Source organism: Accipiter gentilis, chromosome W, assembly GCF_929443795.1.
Source record: "Accipiter gentilis chromosome W, bAccGen1.1, whole genome shotgun sequence".
Taxonomy (NCBI): domain Eukaryota; kingdom Metazoa; phylum Chordata; class Aves; order Accipitriformes; family Accipitridae; genus Astur; species Astur gentilis.
In genome coordinates this window covers 16,578,522-16,599,132 of record NC_064918.1, presented here as the reverse complement: position 1 = coordinate 16,599,132, position 20,611 = coordinate 16,578,522, and positions in this window count along the sequence as shown.

Here is a 20,611-nt window from a genome sequence, read left to right as displayed (position 1 = left end):
GCTCCCACTTAACAAGTTGTCAAGCAACTACTCAAGCAGTAAAAGACACATCTCTATAGAACTGTAAATTATTTATTGTTATCAGGTAGCTGAAAATTTGCCTAACCAATCCTATGAAAAAGAACAATAAGAATTAACTCTTTAATTAGTTGGAGAGGTTGGCAAAACTAAATAGAGAGTTTCAAGTTATTATGAAAACAAAAGTATAATTGAGGAGATGTTATTCCAGATCTTTCTTGCTTCTTTTGAGAAGTCACAAGTATCTGCTCACTACCTGCCTTCCCTGTCCCTGACTGTTAACTGCACAATCACTAGCTTTTTGTATCCAGGTTGTTCTGATAGATAGATATTTCAACTTCTGTGCATTGATACTGTTACTGATTTGTTATTGATTTGTTATTAGTTAGAATTAATCATATTCAGTTTTAATAGGAATATAGAATTATAAGAAATATTTTAGCAAAAATTATATATCTATTGCATTTTACACATTTAACCAACAACCAACAGCTGCTGTGAAATCCTCTGTATAACCCTGTACCAAGGCTGGAGGAATTGGCCAAAATCATCTAGTAGGAACATTTAGAACTTAGATAACAAGCTTAAGATTTAAGATAATTTGGATATAGTAGGAGTATATTATAACCTAGAAGAATGTATAAGATGTCAGAATTTCAAATTAATGGAAACTGATAAGTTCTTTATGAAGCAACTTGTGGTTATATCTGCCAAGAAATAGTTAGTTACCTGCCAAGGGCCAAACTGCGCAGAATCACCTAAGGAAGGTCAAGAAGCGGACAAGTGAGGAAGGCTATGAAAGACCACCAAAGGACTCTAGAAGACCACCAGAGACCTTCAATGCGCTTGCGTAAAGGACATTAACATATGCTAATAACTTCCCAGAAATCTAATGAATATGCATAACATTTCTTGGAAATCTAATGAATATGAATGAATAAGTTCAATATAAGGTGTATGATTTTGGTGTTCAGGTGTGCGTGGTTTTTGAGAGGACTCACCGGCGCACCCGGCCGTCAATAAAGAAGTGTCTGCTTATCTACACTAAATTGGTGTTGATAAGTTCTTTATTCCAAGTTTTTCGGCAATACCATCCTTGAGGACATGGACTTCCCATACAGGGAAGAGATGAGGAAGATGGGCACACAGACTTCTAGCATGGGAGTACAGAATCACCTCCATATGACTGCAAGCTCTTTCCCTTTGTATGAAAGAAGACATGCCATCAAGCCTGCCTTCACAGTGGTCCGCTGACCTTCTTCAGAGACCTTCTCCAGAGACCTTCTCCCAGACCTATTAGTGGGTCTTACTTTTTAAGCAGGCATCTGTTATACCCCATTCACTCCTGCATAACATTTTGGTCTATTCTTTCAAAAAAACCATAAATGTCACTCTGGACTTCTAAACAAGTGCGATAGTGTGTACTGTTTATATGATCTTTTTAAAGCAAAGAAAGGCAAGTTCAGTTCCCTCCTCAGCCTAACAAATACACATCTCCTAAAATGAATCCTTAACTACAGACTTCAAGACTCTTATTTAGTTTAGGCCACTGAACAGCAACCAATGCAACCTTTATGGAGGTAGAGTGAGCACAAAGCAGTACACAAGGTACAAGGGCTCAGACAGCCCAAAAAGTCCAGTTATTTTAATCCAATGACTAAAACGCATAAACAGTATGGGAGAAAACACTATTCTCTGATGAATGACTAGTTACTATCCAGGCTTTCTCTTCTCTCTTCTCTTCTCTTCTCTTCTCTTCTCTTCTCTTCCCTTCTCTTCTCATCTTCCCTTTGATTTCATCAGACCCGTGCTGGCAACAATTCAGGCAAATTTGGCAAATCTTAAAAATCAATTCTGTCTACAAACTTGGCCATCCCATTTTCTGGAGACAGACCAACTCAACTCCCACGTGGTGGTTAGGGCTCATGCCCGTGTGTTGTTTAGTTGAGAAATGAGGGATGTAGGGGGAAAGGGCTAGAAGTAGCAGAAGATGGAGGAACAGTAGTGTCTGCTGACTCTCTTGCTTTAACACTTGGCCCTACTTCAAAGCACTCTTTCATTCCTTGCTTTACGTTGTCTTGGCTTCAAAAAAGGAAATGGAGAGTAGTTTCCAATCAGAAAAGCTGACAGCATGGTGGGCAGGGTACTTCTGGACAAAGCAGAAGATGCATCTATGAAGAAATTGAAGAGGCTTCCCACTTCCTGCTAAAGAAATTGAATAGGGGAGTTCTATAATAGGCAGACTGCAGCACATACCTTTCCCAAAAGAAAAAGACCAGAGTTAAAATTAGTGACAGTCCTGATCCTGCTAATATTTAGTAGTTTTCCTCAAGAATACTCACAGCATCAGGTCTCTCGGGAATGCAAGCACAGCTACCTTACAGCACATTGGTCTTTAGTTGAATTCAGCAGAAAGAAAAGAAAAAAATGATAGTTAACACAATTCAGTTGTAAAAGCTGAGGACAGTCCCTATTAGGAATGATTGCATTCTGTAGAGCATAGAAGGCTTAATAGTACTTTGGAGTTCATTTAAAGGCCATCAGTGGCTGATCATTTCCTTCCTGAGTTACCAGGTGGAAAAGAGTGATAGTTTATCTAGCCATTATTATAAGTGTTGAACACAACAGAGTTCTTACTTCAGTTACTTCCTTAGTCACATCCTTCCTTCACATATAAGACACTCGGGTATTTTTAACAAATTGGGAACTTTTTTTTTTTTTTTTAAATAAAGCTCACATACACTTTTGTCAAACTTTCCTAGGCTAGATGTTCAGTTTTATCTTGTTTGGCTTAAAAGAACTCAAGCCCCATTTACAACCTTCAACGGCAAAAGTGGATAAAAGTGCCAAATTAATTAACAGTTTTCACCCTGGATATATTAAAGGTATGGAAGGACACTGGAAATCAGACTATAATCTCAACTTCTGTAGTTAAAAAAGTGCTGTCAGCTCTTTATTCTGACAAAAATAATCTGTGAAAAACCTAGACTCATGTTGGAGAAGTTTGTGGAAGACTGTCTCCCGTGGGAGGGACCCCACACTGAGGCAGGGGAAGAGTGTGATGAGTCCTCCTCTTGAGGAGGAAGGAGTGGCAGAGACATGTGATGAACTGACCACAACCCCCATTCCCCGTCCCCCTGCACTGCTCTGGGGGAGGAGATAGAGAAATCGGTAGTAAAGTTAAACCCAGGAAGAAGGGAGGGGTGGGGGGAAGGTGTTTTAAGATTTGGTTTTATTTCTCATTACCCTACTCTAGTTTGATTGGCAATAAATTAAATTAATTTTCCCCAAGTCCAGTCTGTTTTACCTGTGAAGGTAATTGGTGAATGATCTCTCCCTGTCCTTATCTCAACCCACAAGCCCTTTGTTATATTTTCTCTCCCCTGTCCAGCTGAGGAGAGGGAGTGATAGAGCAGCTTTGGTGGGCACCTGGCATCTAGCCAGGGTCAACCCACCACAGCCCCATATACCATAATTCTTTTATCAGAATCACTGCACTCCCAAATTGTTATTAATGGGTTAATCACCAATTTCTGCTGCTAAACTCATAAACAATCAATCCACAGGGGGAAAAAAAAAAAAGATTTAATAGGAGATTTTTGAAAGAGCATATCTAAACATACAGCTTCCACAGAAAGGCTGTGGAGCAATAAAAAATAGCTACAAAGGAAAATAGTTAGGGAACTGATAGAGATCCCATCCACTTAGAATACACATGAGGAAGAGATCACTTGATTACAACACATCCTGAGGCTTCTGAAAGATTACAAGTGAACTTATGTTGACTTCTTCAGAAGTCTTTTGGAAATTCCCTTTGGAAAAAATCTTTAAGCAGTAGGTTTCTTTCCCTTTTGAAGCATAAGTACACATATTCCACATGACACCTGTCTGCTCATGAAATAACTATAGAAACATAGAAGCCTATCTTGTCAGAAATACTCTTCCCTAGCATTTCATCTAAGCGTCCTGGTTTCAGCTGGGATAGAGTTAACTGTCTTCCTAGTAGCTGGTACAGTGCTATGTTTTGAGTTCAGCATGCGAAGAATGTTGATAACACTGATGTTTTCGGTTGTTGCTCAGTAGTGTTTAGACTATAGTCAAGGACACTAAGCTAATACAATAGTGTAACAGACTGTCTTTATATGTAAGCCTCTGGGACCTTAAAAAAAAATCATACTTTGAACAACTCATTTTTCAATAATTATGAGCATTCTGGGCTCATTTGTGAAGAATGATGAACAATTTTTCTGTTTTGTTTTGTTTCAACAAATACCAAAGATGTACGTTTATATTTGATTCCAAGTTTTAGATGCACTAATGCATTTGTAATGAAAAAAACAGACCAAATACTTCATGTATTTACACATGGAACAACATCTTGTCTTAGATAGGATTGCACAGGATGTGAATGAGTGGAGAATTTGTTGTATCATGACTTTTCCTAGTCTCAGGAAAAACAGATTTCATTTCTGTGAGCATGTACACTTTTAAATTTAACTTTTCCTCTTCCCTTTTCTTCCCTTCAAGTCCCAACACCATCTAGAGAAAGGGATGGAAGCCCCTGGCAACTCCTTACTGAAGACAGAAGGTGATTAGAGGCTATGAAAGATGGGAAAATGCTGTGTTAAATTCAAAATGCAACATCTTCTTATGCAACAGGGAGATCATTCTCAAGACCCTGCACAAGTAGAATTAACTAAGAAACATTCTTGATATCACTATTTTTCACTCTGAGTGCAAGGCATATTTTTTTTTCCTTGTCATTTTGTTACCAATATTTGATAGAAATTAGAATTTTACATAAGTTAGGTTTGGTTAAAAGGGAAAAGACTGTAGAATATAGGAGTTTGAAGCTCGCAATAGTTATAGAAACCTAGGAACATACAAAATGTGCTGTAAGCAATCATAAAAAGAATAAGTATTGTCTTAGATCGGTTAACCATAGAAATTTAGATAGATTTCTTAGATTGTAGTGTTTTGTTTTAATGAACAAAGAGAGAGATCGTTATGGACCTTAGCTTTGTGGTTTAGAAACCCTACTTTGATCAAAAGACCAGTTAGTGGAATAGGTAAGATTAACCAATGAATGTTATAGTATAAGAATATTGATAAGGTGATGTAACTGGGGGCCAATCACTAGAAACGTTAAATTTAAGAATTAACATAGAATGTACTTTTATGTAAATCTAATACATGATGGCAAAATCGTACTGCGCAGAATCGTATAAGAGAGGTCAACTATCGGACAAAGTGAGGAAGACTATGGAAGACCACCAGAGGGCTTATGAAGACCACCAGAGACTTCACTACGCCTGCGTAAAAGGACATTTACATATGCTAATGATCTTTCGGACAATTGATGATTATGCATGATATTTCCCAGGAATCTAGTGAATATGTATGACAGGTGTATATTTAACCTGCATGATTAAATCAGACAGGTGCACACACTAGGTGGAGTGATCCCCTGTGTGCCCAGCGCTGCAATAAAGGAGTGCCTGCTTCTTAACTTCTCATTGCTGTTAAGGAGTTTTATTCCGGATTTCGGTAACAATTTCAAGCATAAGCACATATAGCAGCATGTGTCAGTGCATCTATGTATAACAATTCTGAAACATTACACTCTACTGCATGCACTTTTCCCCCTGGGGAGAGTAAGCAAACAAACACATGCCACATGGTAGTTGCATTGCTCAGTGCACTACTGGAAGGCACTCAATTATTGCAGAGACAAACACAACATACAGTAAAAGCAGAAAGTCTCTACAGAACAGCCACTTTTTGGTGCTGTGTATGTTTACACCACTTAGCACAGTGGAGTCCTGGTCCATAATAAGGTCCACACATGCAATCAAACAAAGGACAGTGACATTTCCTAGATTTTATGTGGGTCGATGCAGAGGCTGGAAGATGGATCAAAAGCAGGGTTCTTGTTCAAGCCTATCCTTTAATCTTCTGTACCACCATCACAACATAATGCTAGGAATAAGACCACAAGCATACAAAGAAATATTTTTAAACTTCAAAGAACTTAACAAATATTATCTGGTTGACAGTGCCAGCCCTCAGTTTACAGAACTTCTATTGAGTCTTCTTAATTTGGATACAGTTTTCTCAATTCAGTCATAAGTATTAATCATTTCCTTTTATTGTAAGTAGATTTGGCAGCATGTTTTGATTACCTGATACTTTTCACTGCAGAGGATTCTGCAGGAAGCTTTACTTTGAGAATTGTACTGAAGGTCAATGCTTTTGCCAGTCTTTAAAAATCAGCAGGTAGAAATTGTCAGGTGGCAACTTGTCTTTTAAATTTATTCTATGCGATTTCATTCAAATTTTGCAGGATGATTTAAGGGGAGGGGGAAACAGTATTTTCCTTCTGTTGCTTGTGCTTCTTGGAAGATTTTGCCAAGGTAAGGCCACTTGAAACAGCCACTCAAAATGGCTGAGACTTTTGCAGAAACTGCTGTGGGAGCAGGGAGACCAGAGTAAGCCTACATGGCTATGAGGTCCATCCCATAGTTCAAGTTCTAAGTGGGTACATTGGCTGCTTAGCAGTCTATAGGAAAATCAGAGATACAGATGACATCTTATTTTTAGAATTCATGGCTAGCAATATATATAGAGAATGTCTTTGAAATGACAATAATTTCTAACACTCACACATTTCAAAGAACTGTTTCTCTACTTATCCACCTATCTGTAAGAACCAACATTAGAATGAGGAAGTACCATCATAGAATCATAGAATATCTTAAGTTGGAAGGGACCCATAAGGACCATTGAGTCCAACTCTCTGCTCCTCACAGGACTACCTAAAACTAAACCATATGACTAAGACCATCATCCAGATGATTCTTGAACAGCGACAGCCTTGGTGCCGTGACCACTTGTGGCAGTGTGCTCCCCCTACCCCCCTCAACCGGACCTGTATTTCCCGTAATCCTAACAAAGTGATAACCACCAGTGGCGATCGTAATGGATGTGTGTGGCTATGATGGCTGCATCTGCCCCAAAGTGGATTCGGGGGAGACAGATAACAACACAATAGACAAGGGCTAATTTGAACAATGCACCCACCTAACCACAGTGCCAGTCAATGTCCAACTCAAGCCACATTTGGAAGAAACTAACACCTGTAGTCAGTATGTGTATTGGGTCTGGCTGAGATGGAGTTAATACTCCCCATAGCCGATATTCCATACCATATGATGTCAGCTCAGCTATAAAAGCTAAGTAAAGGGAGACGGAAGGGGGGCTTTTTTGTCTTCTGGAGCAACCACTACGCGTACTGAAGCCCTGCTTCCCAGGAAGTGGCCAGACATCACCTGCTGATGGGAAGTAGAAAATAACATAATTTGTTTTTCTTTGCTTTCGCGCACGACCTTTGCTTTCACTTTATTAAACTGTCCTTATCTTGACCCACGAGCCTTTTGTTATATTTTCTCCCCCCTGTCCAGCTGAGAAGGGGGAGTGATAGAGCAGCTTTGGTGGGCACCTGGCATCCAGCCAGGGTCAACCCACCACAGTATGTGAATATGAATATGAGTCAATTATCTTACTCCATAAATTGTGGACAGCCCAGGGCCCATTGAGCTCTCCTGCATGGCAGCAGGCTGCACGCCAGGATCTCCCCTTGAGTAGGGACGCCTCTCAAGGTTACTCCTCGAGGCTGAGAAACTCCTTGCCACAACAGATTCTCAGTAAGTGATTAATAGCATGCTAGCCTTTGAAATCTTAGCCAAGTGATATAAAGGATTGATTGCGCATATATAATCCTTTAGACATAAACTGTTGACCAAGTCTGGGACTAAGTCTGGATCCAGACGCACCTAAACTCCCCTCTGAGAAGGAGTTTAGAATGCAAGGGGATCCTTTCTGAACCTCATGACTCAACAGGAGGGTGTCCCTGAAAGTTTTGTCTGACCCTGTCCTCTATGCAGTAAATATCAAGTGAACCTTGCCATTGAATCTTGTTAAACCACTGTTGCATTTACTACCAAACTTTGTTTAAATCGCTGTTTTATATCAGTAAAAATATTGCTACTTCTCTCTTATGAGTGAAGTGCATCACTCCATCTGTGACGCCCCTTCCCTGGGGACCCTGTTCCAGTGACTGACCACCCTCTCAGTGAAGAACCTTTTCAAAATGTCCAATCTGAACTTCCCCTTGTTGTGCTGGAGGCGGTGATTCCCCTGCAGCCCATGGTGAGACAGCAGGCTGTCCCCCTGCAGCCCATGCAGGTGAATGGTGGAGCAGATGCCCACCTACAGGCCATGGAGGACCCCATGCTGGAGCTGATGGATGCCCCCGAAGATGGCCATGACTCCATGGGAAAGCCCGCACTGGAGCAGCCTGTGACTGAAGGACTGCAGCCCGCAGAAAGGACCCATGCTGGAGCAGCTTATGAAGGACTGCAGCCCGTGGGAAGGTCTCACATTGGAGAAATTCGTGGAGAACTGTCTCCCATGAGAGGGACCCCATGCTGGAGCAGGGGAAGAGTAAGGACTCCTCCCCCTGAGGACGAAGGAGCGGCAGAGACAATGTGTGACAAACTGACTGCAACCCCCATTCCCTGTGCTGCTCTGGGGGAGGAGGTAGAGAAAATCAGGAGTGGAGTTGAGCCCAGGAAGAAGGGAGGGGTGGGGGGAAGGCTTTTTAAGTTTTGGTTTTAATTCCCATTATCCTTGTTTTGATTTTATTGTTAGTAAATTAAATTGATTTTGGTTTTTCCCCCTAGTTGAGTCTGTTTTTTGCCCATGACCATAAGTGGTGGGTGATCCCTCCCTGTCCTTGTCTCAATCCATGAGCTTTTCTTTATATTTTCTTCTCCTCATCCCACCCGGGAGGAGGAATGAGCGAGCGGCTTCATGGTGCTTTGTTGCTGGCTGGGCTTGAACCACAACAAGGCCTTTCACTATCTTGGTCGCCCTCCTCTGGGCACACTCTGATAGTTTGATGGCCACCTTATATTGAGGCACCCAAAACTGCACATAGTACTCGAGGTGGGGCCTCATCCGTGCAGCGTAGAGTAGGACAATCACCTCCCTCAACCGGCTAGCTGTGCTGTGCTCGATGCACCCCAGGACACAGTTGGCCCTTTTGGCTGCCAGGGCACACTGTTGACTCATATTCAACTTGCCATCAACCCAAACCCCCAGATCTCTTTCCGCAGGGCTGCTCTCCAGCCTCTCATCTCCCAATTTGTATGTATAACCAGGATTACCCCATCCCAGGTGGAGAATCTGGCACTTGCTCTTGTTAAATTTCATATGGTTGGTGATTGCCCAGCTCTCTAGTCTGTCCAGATTTCTCTGTAAGGCCTCTCTACCATCAAGGGAGTCCACAGCACATCCTAGTTTAGTATCATTGGCAAACTTACTTAATGTACATTTGATTCCTGCATCCAGATCATTTATAAAAACATTAAATAGCACTGACCATTAAAATTAAGCCCTGGGGAACCTCACTGGTGACTGGCTGCCAGCCTGATGTAGCATCATTTGCTATAACTCTTTCAGCTCGACCCATCAGCCAATTGCTCACCCAACGTATTGTGGACTTGTCTAGCTGTGTGCTGGACATTTTGTCCAGAAGGATACTGTGAGAGACAGTATCAAAAGCTTTGCTAAAAACCAAAAAAGACCCCACATCTACTGGCTTCCCTTGGTCAACTAGATGGGTGACCTTGTCATAAAAGAAAATTAAGTTAGTTAAGCAGGACTTTCCCCTCGTGAACCCATGCTGGCTATGACCAATGACTGCATTGTCTCTTAAGTGTTTTTTAGTAACTCCCAGAATAACCTTCTCCATAATTTTACCAGGTGCTGGAGTGAGACTGACAAGCCTGTAATTACCAGGATCTTCCTTCTTACCCTTCTTGAAAATTGGGACAACATTTGCCAGCTTCCAGTCAACTGTGACCTCTCCAGACTCCCAAGACTGTTGAAAAATAATGGAGAGAGGTCATGCAGTAACATCGGCCAGCTCTTTCAGTACCCTGGGATGAATCCCATCGGGCCCCATAGACTTATGTGCATCCAGCAAGTCTCAAACAAGTTCAGAGATTGCCGGGAGTTTATCATCCCCTCAGTCACAGTCTTCCAACACAGGGCTCCGGAGTTCCCAGGGCCCATCATTGGTGTTCAAGACAGATGCAAAAAAGGCATTGAACATCTCTGTTTTGTCTATGTCCCTACTTGTGAGGTGGCCGACCTCATCAAGTAATGGCCCAATGTTATCTCTGATCCTCCTTTTGCTGTTAACATATTTTAAAAAGCCCTTTTTGTTGTCCTTCACAGTGCTGGCCAGCTTGAACTCTAATCAAACTTTGGCTGCACGAATTTTCTCCCTACAGTGGCAAACAGCATCTCTGTAGTCCTCCCATGTTGCCTGTCCTTGCTTCCAATGACCATACACTTTCGTTTTCCGCCTAAGTTCTAGAAGATCCCTGCTCAGCCAAGGCAGCCTTCTGCCCTGCTTGCTTGACTTCTGACACTTTGGAATTGCCTGCTCCTGTGCTCTTAAGAGGTGGCTCTTAGAAACTAACCAGCATTCATTATGCAAAAACAGTATCTTTCTTCAAAACTGAATAAAATAATCCTTGCAGTTTCATTCCAGAACTTTTCCCTTTTTCTTATAATAAATACATGTAAATTTCTGACTTTTATATGAAATGTGTATTTGAACAAAAATGTTTTCTGTTGATGTCTTTTTTCAACCCTTTTACTTACAATAGCATGTTTGTAATTAAAAGCTGGAAAAAAAATAGCATGCCTGCTTCATACGAAGTCTAAATGAAGTTCTGCTGTATAGAAGAAAATCTACTTCCTAGAGTATGGCCTTGCCTTGCTGCCAATATCCAAATAGAAATTCTGGGGCCATGGAGAATTTGAATCAGTTGCTATCCAGCATTTGTAGGGAGTATCTCCATACTTAAAGCACACTGGGTTCTGGCAAGTGCCTGGCACAGGAATTACACTAAGGTATATAATGAGGGATGCCTCCTGAGTACAGGAAATTAGCCATATGCAGCCAGAATCTGGCTGTATACCACACAGTCTGTCTTGCTAACTATAGTGAGGCAGAACTACATCAAGGAAGGATAAAAAATCAAGCCTATCTGTAAGAGACTGTCCTGGGTTCAGCTGGGATAGAGTTAATTTCCACAGGAACCTGGGAGGGGGCACAGCCAGGACAGCTGACCTGAACTAGCCAAGGAGCTATTCCATACCATGTGCCATCATGCTCAGTATATAACTGGGGAGCAGGCTGGGGGTGCTCTCTCGGCTTTTGGTGGGGGAAGTGGCGGAGCATCGGGTTCTGGGTGGTGAGCAGTTGCACTGTGCATCACTCGCTTTGTATATTCTTTTATTAGTACCGTTCTTGTTGTTGTAACTTCTCTTTTTTTGTGTGTGTTGTCCCAGTAAACTGTCCTTATCTCAACCCTCGAGGTTCCGTGGTTTTTTTTTCTTTTCTCCTTTCTGATTCTCCTCCCCATCTCACCGGAGGGGGGCGGGAAGAGTGAGCAAGCGGCTGGGTGGTCCTTTGCTACCGGCTGGGCTGAAACCACGACAGCAGTAAAGCCAGTAACTCTAATTTATTTGTGATTAAAAAATACAAACCCATTTCTAGTGAAAACATAGGGAGTTGATTTGATTATTTCTGTGAAATCTTATTATAACTCAAAATGTTTTTTGAAGAATGATTTTGAAATAGAACCCAATTCATAATTGGCATATTCTTTAGCAAGCTATTACTCTTGAATAGTTACACAGCAATGAGCTTTTAAAGACAAGATCCTATCTTCAAGACCTGCCTAAGTATGATTCAAAGCTAGAATTAAAAAAAATGCCTATCCTTGTGTTCTTAGATGGACATATCACCCTTTGACTGCTAATATTTGGGATTAGACAGTCGCTCACCTACTTTTTCATTGATTATAGCATGTAAATGAAGAATAGTTTCTCCCTAGCCTCCAGCCCCTACCCTTTTCTTCCCCTTCTCAGTACTTAGTGTATCAGAGACAGAATTGGAGGCATCAGATTGTGCAGATTAATTAATTATCACCCAGAACAAAGTGGGAGAAGGCGAGTTCAACATCTAGCTCAACATTCAACTCCAGCTTCATAGCTGAAGCTCCTCATATCACGGTCTTAAAGTACCCAAGGGAAAAATCCAGGCACCATCAAAGTGTATGGCAAAATTTCATTAACTGGGATGTCAATACTTTACCCATAAACAAGGTAAAGAAACTAAAAGCAATGTTTCTCTTGATGTCCCAAAAAATAATTTGCTCTCTGTGAAGAATTTTGCAGCAGTTTGAAGAGCCTTCACTAAAATTAAATTTCATCCAAATTTCCAAACTGTGTCAGTCTGAACATAGCTCAGGTTCACTGGTGTATTTAAACAGAAAATTCTAAGCAAACTGTATGTCTTTTAGGTATCATTACTAAGGCTTCCTGTTCTTCCAAAAGAACAGTTGTATTAGTTCAAACCATACGTATCCTTAGGCCAATAACCAATTTCCAGTTATTCCCTAATCACTTTCTCCTGGCTGCTTATGAGTCTATAGACCTCTATTTTTCACCATTCAAAAAATGCCCTTGTCTGCTTGTCACATATGCACACCACTCCATACCTTGTTCATACTTATTGCTCCTCTCTAAATCTTCTCCCATTCTGCTACATTTTTCTGAGTTGGCAAGATCAGAATTTCACAGTGTTCAAAATTCAGACATACCATGGATTTATATGTGTAAAATTATATTTTCTGGTTTATGTTCTGTTCTTTTCCTTCTCATTTCTAACATATTTTGGGAATGCAGAGGTGTTAAGTCTTATTGGGTAATGAGTTCATGCTCCTACAGAACTCCTGTAATCCCAAAATATTATTCCTAAATATTAATATTCACTCAGTTCCTGTCATTTTTAATGTAAAATTAAGATGTTTTCCTTAAATGCATTACTTTACATTTATCTGCACAGAATTTCAACTGCTACTTTATCATCCAGTCATTCCAAAATGAGGACTTAGTTATTGACTGTAAAAGAAATAAACAAGCAAAACAGTTCCACTAAAATATTAAGTTTACTCACGTAGTGAAACAGAAGTTTAAAGGTTCTACATAGCGAATGCTGTAATCATTTGTGCCCCCAGGAACATTTCAACATTTGTATGAAATGTAATTTGTCATAATCCACATGATAAACAGAAAAATATGCTACACTAGCATGCTGTAGGATATATGCTTAGAGAAGAATTGCTCTGTTTCCTGTTCTTGCACGTGATATAAATAACATTCATAAACAGATCAGGTTCCATCTCAAAGTAGCTGCCTTTTTCTTCTTTGAGGTCTTATCTAGGAAAAATGCATACAACTATGGGCTACAAGTGAGATAAAAACACACACACACACAAAAAACCCACAAAAAAACCAAACCAGAAAAATTTATCCACAGGCCCAGGAAGAGTGTGTCAGCTGTGAATAGTTCAGTTTTGACAGGTCTCAGTGTGGATGGCTTTGCACAGCACCTGTAAGCAATTAGGGAAGCCTCTGCCATGCCAACTGGAGCTTCACACTCCAGTAGTAGCCAGAGTGGACCCTAGAGAATATCATGTGTCATTTTGCAGTGACAACCAGGTTGACATTTCTGAATAATCTCAATGATCCATCTTCTGGGAAACATACCGAAAAAACACTATCTGTGACAGCATGCTTAGAAATGGAGGGATGTCTCATATAGAAAAGAATACCACTTAGATTAAGGGAGAAAGTTCTTGTGCTGCTTCCAGGACACCTTAATTGAGTGTTTACTTAAAAATAAACTTCAGGTCTAAATTATTAGGACAAACAATCTGACTAAACAAGGAATAAATAGGTACTTTCATGTCTTTCATAATACATATTTGCACATATGCACAGAAGAATGAGAAAATTCTGTTCTGTGCATGTGTAAGTGTTAAAAAACAGTGACCACTACCACTGCTGGCTGCAGACCCTACAAACTCAGCCTCAGTTACATCTAAGAAAACCAATAGCTTGCTATAGCCAAAATGCATTAGCAACACATAACTACATAAAATTTACATCTTCATGATCTTCAAGTGAATCAGAAGCATATACTAAATATTAATGTAAACATTGTAAATGTAAATAATGTAAACACCAAGTGCAGCAGACATGCAAGGAACAGCAATTTGCTTACTGACTACAGTAAAATATCCATCTTGTTTAATATAGCTATTAGGCTTGTACATCACCCTCAGCTCTGCAACTTTGCAGAACATCATTTCAACATTGTTGAACTTGCTGATCTCTAATGATGAAGAAGTCTGAATAGTGAGAATGCACAATTGTCATTTTTGTAGATAATCATCAAGAAATGCCTTATCAGAAACTGCTGTTAGGACAGTTGCTGATATACTGACACCTACAGCAAAGAGTAGGTAGTATTAGTTCAAGATGAGAAGGTGTGAAGTCAAAAGAAATACCCAGATGAAATGTCCTATGGCAGAAGTAACACTTAGGAGTATTAACTTTCCAACTGGGACATGAATAACTGCGAAGCCAGTGAAAACACATTCATTTATTGCAGAGATTATTTTTAAAGGTCCATATGAGTTTGGTTCATACCATTTCTAGACTGTAACTTTTTTCCTTTTATTAAGAGAGAGAAGTGTTAATAGTTTGGCTAATGAAGGAAAACATTATAGCTGTATAAGTGTATCACATCATATTCTCTGAATGGTCCTATCAAAGGTTTACGTGCATTTGTTTGACAAAGTAACTTCATACAAATTCACCCAGATAATAGCTCTAAAATTTACTAGTACCTGCCCCAATCAGAGACAACCTCAACCAAGCTTCTCATGTACCCTGAGCAGAACAAATTAGGTTACTGTTACAGCAAAGAGGAAATAAATTTAAGAATTGAGAAATACCTTTCTTTTTAGTCTTTAGATCAAAGATTTTGGAGACAAGCTCAATGCAACCCATGACAGGTTCTCTTCATTGCAAAACCAGAATCTGAAGCTGCACCCCTGTCGTGGTTTAACCCCAGACAGCAACTAAGCTTGACGCAGGGGCTCACTCACTTCTCCCCCAACCCAGTGGGATAGGGGAGAAAATCGGGAAAAGAAGTAAAACTCATGAGTTAAGAACAGTTTAATAGAACAGAAAAGAAGAAACTACTAATGATAATGATAACACTAATAAAATTATAACAGTAATAATGAAAGGATTAGAATATACAAATGATGCACAATGCAATTGCTCAGCACCCATTAATAGACGCCAAGTTAGTCCCTGAGTGGCGATCCCCCCACACCCACTCCCCCCAGTTTATATACTAGGCATGATGTCACATGGTATGGAATACCCCTTTGGTCAGTTTGGGTCAGATGTCCTGGCTGTGTCCTGTGCCAACTTCTTGTGCCCCTCCAGCTTTCTTGCTGGCTGGGCATGACAATCTGAAAAATCCTTGATTTGAGAATAAACACTACTTAGCAACAACTGAAAACATCAGTGTGTGGTGGGTTAACCCTGGCTGGATGCCAGGTGCCCACCAAAGCTGTTCTATCACTCCCCCTCCTCAGCTGGACAGGGGAGGGAAAATTATAACAAAAGGCTTGTGGGTCGAGATAAGGACAGGAGAGATCACTCACCAATTACAGTCACAGACAAAACAGGCTCAGCTTGGGGAAAATTAACTCAATTTATTACAAATCAACCAGAGTAGGGTAATGAGAAATAAAACCAAACCTCAGAACACCTTCCCTCCACCCCTCCCTTCTTCCTAGGCACAACTTGACTCCTGGATTCTCTACCAACCCCCCCAGCGGTGCAGGGGGAAGGGCAATGGGGTTTACGGTCAGTTCATCACATGTTATTTTCTGCTGCTTCATCCCCCTCAAGAGGAGGACTCATCACACTCTTCCCCTGCTCCAGCATGGAGTCCCTCCCACGGGAGACAGTCCTCCACGAACTTCTTCAACGTGGGTCCTTCCCACGGGCTGCAGTTCTTCATGAACTGCTCCAGCATGGGTCCTTTCCACAGCGTGCAGTCCTTCAGGAGCACACTGCTCCAGCATGGGTCTCCCACGGGGTCACAAGTCCTGCCAGAAAACCTGCTCCGTGGGCTCCTCTCTCCACAGATCCTCAGGTCCTGCCAGGAACCTGCTCCAGCGTGGTCTTCCACGGGGTCACAGCCTCCTTTAGGCACCCACCTGCTCTGGCGTGGGGTCCTCCCCGGGCTGCAGGTGGAGATCTGCTCCACCGTGGACCTCCCTGGGCTGCAGGGGGACAGCCTGCCTCACCATGGTCTTCACCACGGGCTTCAGGGGAATGTCTGCTCCAGCGCCTGGAGCATCTCCTCCCCCTCCTTCTTCACTGACCTTGGTGTCCGCAGGGTTGTTTCTCTTACGTGTTCTCACTCCTCTCTCCCGCTGCTGTTTCTGTCTGTCCCAACTTTTTTTTCCTTCTTAAAAATGTTATCACAGAGGCGTTACCACTATCGCTGATTGGCTCGGCCTTGGCCGGCGGTGGGTCTGTCTTAGAGCTGGCTGGTATTGGGTCTGTCAGACACAGGGGAAGCTTCCAGCAGCTTCTTACAGAAGCCACCCCTGTAACCCCCCCCCCCCCCTCCCCAAACCTTGCCACACAAAGCCAATACACAGTGTTATCAACATTCTTCTCATACTGATCTCAAAACATAGCACTATACCAGCTACTAGGAGGACAATTAACTCTTTCCCAGCTGAAACCAGGATAACCCCAGAGCACTCAGGCAGAGCAGAGCAGGTACGGCTTGCCTGCATGCCGGCCTGAGTGTGTGATACAGATGATGTTTTACTGTTTGCCATGCAGAGTGGGTGGAGTAAATCCAACGTATCCTTGACTCGTTTGATTCATTTTATGCATGCTGTAAAGTCAATTTGTTCATGTTCAATAATCTAATACACAGTAAGTCCAATGCTGTGTTCAGAACTTCCATATTACGGTTAAGCATGCTGTAGGTGAAGTTCTGTTGGATATTATGGCAATGCATACCCAAACACCTATCATAAGGTAAGTTTTAAAATAACATGATTGAATAGGTACCTAGGGAAATTCTTGTAATTTGTCTTCTGGCAAAAACAAGAGAGGATACAATTACTTTTCAAAAGTCTCACTCTGTACTTTAAATTTGTATATGAATTATTCAGCCTGTTTTTATGAGTACCATGGAAAATGCATAACAAGACCATGGGTACTGCAAAAGAAGTTTGTAGGAGGCCTCAGGAAATCATAAAAAAGCAAAAAGAAATTAAGAAAACAGATTTTAAAGGGCTGACAGTTGGGTTTATAGCTGCCATAAAATGGCTTTCCTTTTTAGCCTGGGGTAGATTGCAAGAAGCATGAAGTCACCAACTACATGATCAAGTGAAGACATTCAAACTGTGGAGTACAAACCATGATTTCTTTTCATACTCAAGTTTTCACCAATCATTTGAATTTTGGTTTTGGATTTCTATATACATATTTTTAATGCAGACAGAGCTCCTTTTCTTCAGAGGATGCAATTCAGATACTTCCTTTGAATGTAATAGAAGACTACTGTTTTACACCAGCTGATGCTCTGGCCTGACATACAGAATAGATACAAGTACATACATCAAGTCAACTAATTAAATCAAATGCACCTATATGAAATTTGCAGCCTCCTCCACAATTGAGTCTAACAAAAATGTGCAGTCTACAAGAAAATTTTAAGTTGAAGAATGATATGCTGTTTATTTTTTTTTGTGAAGTAGTTACTCAGATGCTTTTAAAATTGTAAGATAGTCTTAAAAAACCCCAAAATTTGGACTAGACGATGAGAAGACCTAGATTATGTTGGTATATTTGCATTCTCAATGGCTTTCATTGGCATGCAGAGTATAATGCAATATTTATCTAGTATGCTGTGGTGGGTTGACGTTGGCTGGATGCCAGGTGCCCACTAAGCCATTCTATCACTCCTCCTCCTCAACTGGACAGGGAGACAAAATACGATGAAAGGCTTATGGGTTGAAATAAGGACAGAGCAATCACTTATCAGTTACTGACATAGGCAAAACAGACTTGACTTGGGGAAAATAATCTAATTTATTGCCAATCAAAGTCAAAGTAGGATAATGAGTGTTGTGGTTTAACCCCAGCCAGCAACTAAGTGCCATGCAGCCGCTCACTCACTCCCCCCACCCAGTGGGATGGGGGAGAAAATTGGAAAAAGAAACAAAACCTGTGGGTTGAGATAAGAACGGTTTAATAGAACAGAAAAGAAGAAACTAATAATGATAATGATAATAATAACAATAATAAAATGACAACAGCAATAATGAAAGGATTGGAATGTACAAATGATGCGCAGGGCAATTGCTCACCACCCACCGATCGACACCCAGCTAGTCCCTGAGCGGCGATTCCCCGCCCCCACTTCCCAGTTCCTATACTAAATGGGACGTCACATGGTATGGAATACACGGTTGGCCAGTTTGGGTCAGGTGTCCTGGCTGTGTCCTGTGCCAACTTCTTGTGCCCCTCCAGCTTTCTCGCTGGCTGGGCATGAGAAGCTGAAAAATCCTTGACTTAGTCTAAACATTACTTAGCACCAACTGAAAACATCAGTGTTATCAACATTCTTCTCATACTGAACTCAAAACATGGCACTGTACCAACTACTAGGAAGACAGTTAACTCTATCCCAGCTGAAACTAGGACAATGAGAAATAAGAACAAATCTTAAAACACCTTCCCCCCCCCTCCTCCATTCTTACCGGGCTCAACTTCATTCCTGGCTTGTCTACGTCCTCCCCCCAAGTGGCGCAGGGGGAATGGGGAATGGGGGTTGGGATCAGTTCATCACACATTGTCTCTGCCACTCCTTCCTTGTCACTCTCTTCCCTGCTCCAGTGTGAGGTCCCACCCATGGGAGACACTCCTTCATGAACTTCTCCAACATGGGTCCTTCCCGAGGGCTGCAGTTCTTCACAAACTGCTCCAGCATGGGTCCTTTCCACAGGGTGTAGTCCTTCAGGAATGGACTGCTCCAGCATGCAGGGCCACAGGTCCTGCCAGAAAACCTGCTCCAGTGCGGGCTCTCCATGATGTCACAGCTTCTTTCAGTGCACATCCACCTGCTCTGGCATGGGGTCCTCCACAGAGGATATCTGCTCCACCGTGGACCTCCATGGGCTGCAGGGGAACAACCTGCTTCACCACGGTCTTCACCACAGGCTGCAGGGGAATCTCTGCTCCGGTGCCTGAAGCACCTCCTCCCCCTCCTTCTTCACTGACCTAGGGGTCTGCAGAGTTGTTTCTCTCACATATTCTCACTCCTCTTTCCCAGTTGCTGTTCCACAGCAACTTTTTTCCCCTTCTTAAATATGTTATCACAGAGGTACTACCACTGTCGCCAATTGGCTCAGCTTTGGCCAGTGGCGGGTAAATCTTGGAACCAGCTGGAACTGGCTGTGTCTGACATGGGGGCAGCTTCTGGCATCTTCTCACAGAAGCAACCCCTGTAGCCCCCCTGCTACCAAAACCTTACCACGCAAACCCAATAAATTCCACCCCTCACCTCTGTGAATAACTTAAATAAGACTTATCATTAAAATTCACATTCATCACGCAATTTATAATCTTCACAGACTGCACTTACATCAAGAAACAGAATTCCCCACACCAAAATCAAAATAACATCATCACAACACCGACAAAGGTGGACAATTTACACACACTCCACCCCTCACACCTTCACCATAGTTATAACAGAAATTTCCCATGATTCTTCTGCTCTCCACTCTCTAGCAATGTTCAGTCCATGTTTTGCCTGTTACCTCTCCAATTACTATCCTTATCTCAAATTCCTCATGCCCCACATTGGGCCCCACAAAAGACTGTAGTGGGTTGATATTGGCTGGCTGCCAGGTGCCCACCAAGCCAGTCTATCACTCCCTCCTCCTCAGCTGGACAGGGAGGAGAAAATTAGTTTAAAAACTTGTGGATCAAGATAAAGGCAGTTTAATAAAGAAAAGCAAAGGTCGCATGCAGAAGCAAGGAAAGAAAAAAAACCAAAAATTATTTTCTACTTCCCATCAGCAGGTGATGTCCAGCCACCACTTCCTGGGAAGGTTGGGCCTCAGTATGTGTAGTGGTTGCTTCAGAAGACAAATGCCTTAATAACGAATGCCCCCCTTCCCTTAGCTTTTATTGCTGAGCACAATGTCATATGGTATGGAATATCCCTTTGGTCAGTTTGGGTCAGCTGTTCTGGCTATGTCCCCTCCCAACCTCTTGCCCACCCCCAGCCTGCTGGACTTTGGGGGTGGTGTGGGGGCTGGAGAGCCAGCCTTGATGCTGTGCCAGCACTGCTCAGCAGCAGCCAAAACACTGGTGTGTTATCAACACCTTTCTAGCTACAAATACAAAGCACAGCACTGAGGTCTGCTATGGGGAAAGTTAACTCCATCCCAGACAGACCCAATACACATACAGATTGGCATTGCTTTATTTTTTAAAAACTCATCTTTTAGGATTTTGTTTTGCAACAGAAAGTTGTTCACCAAAG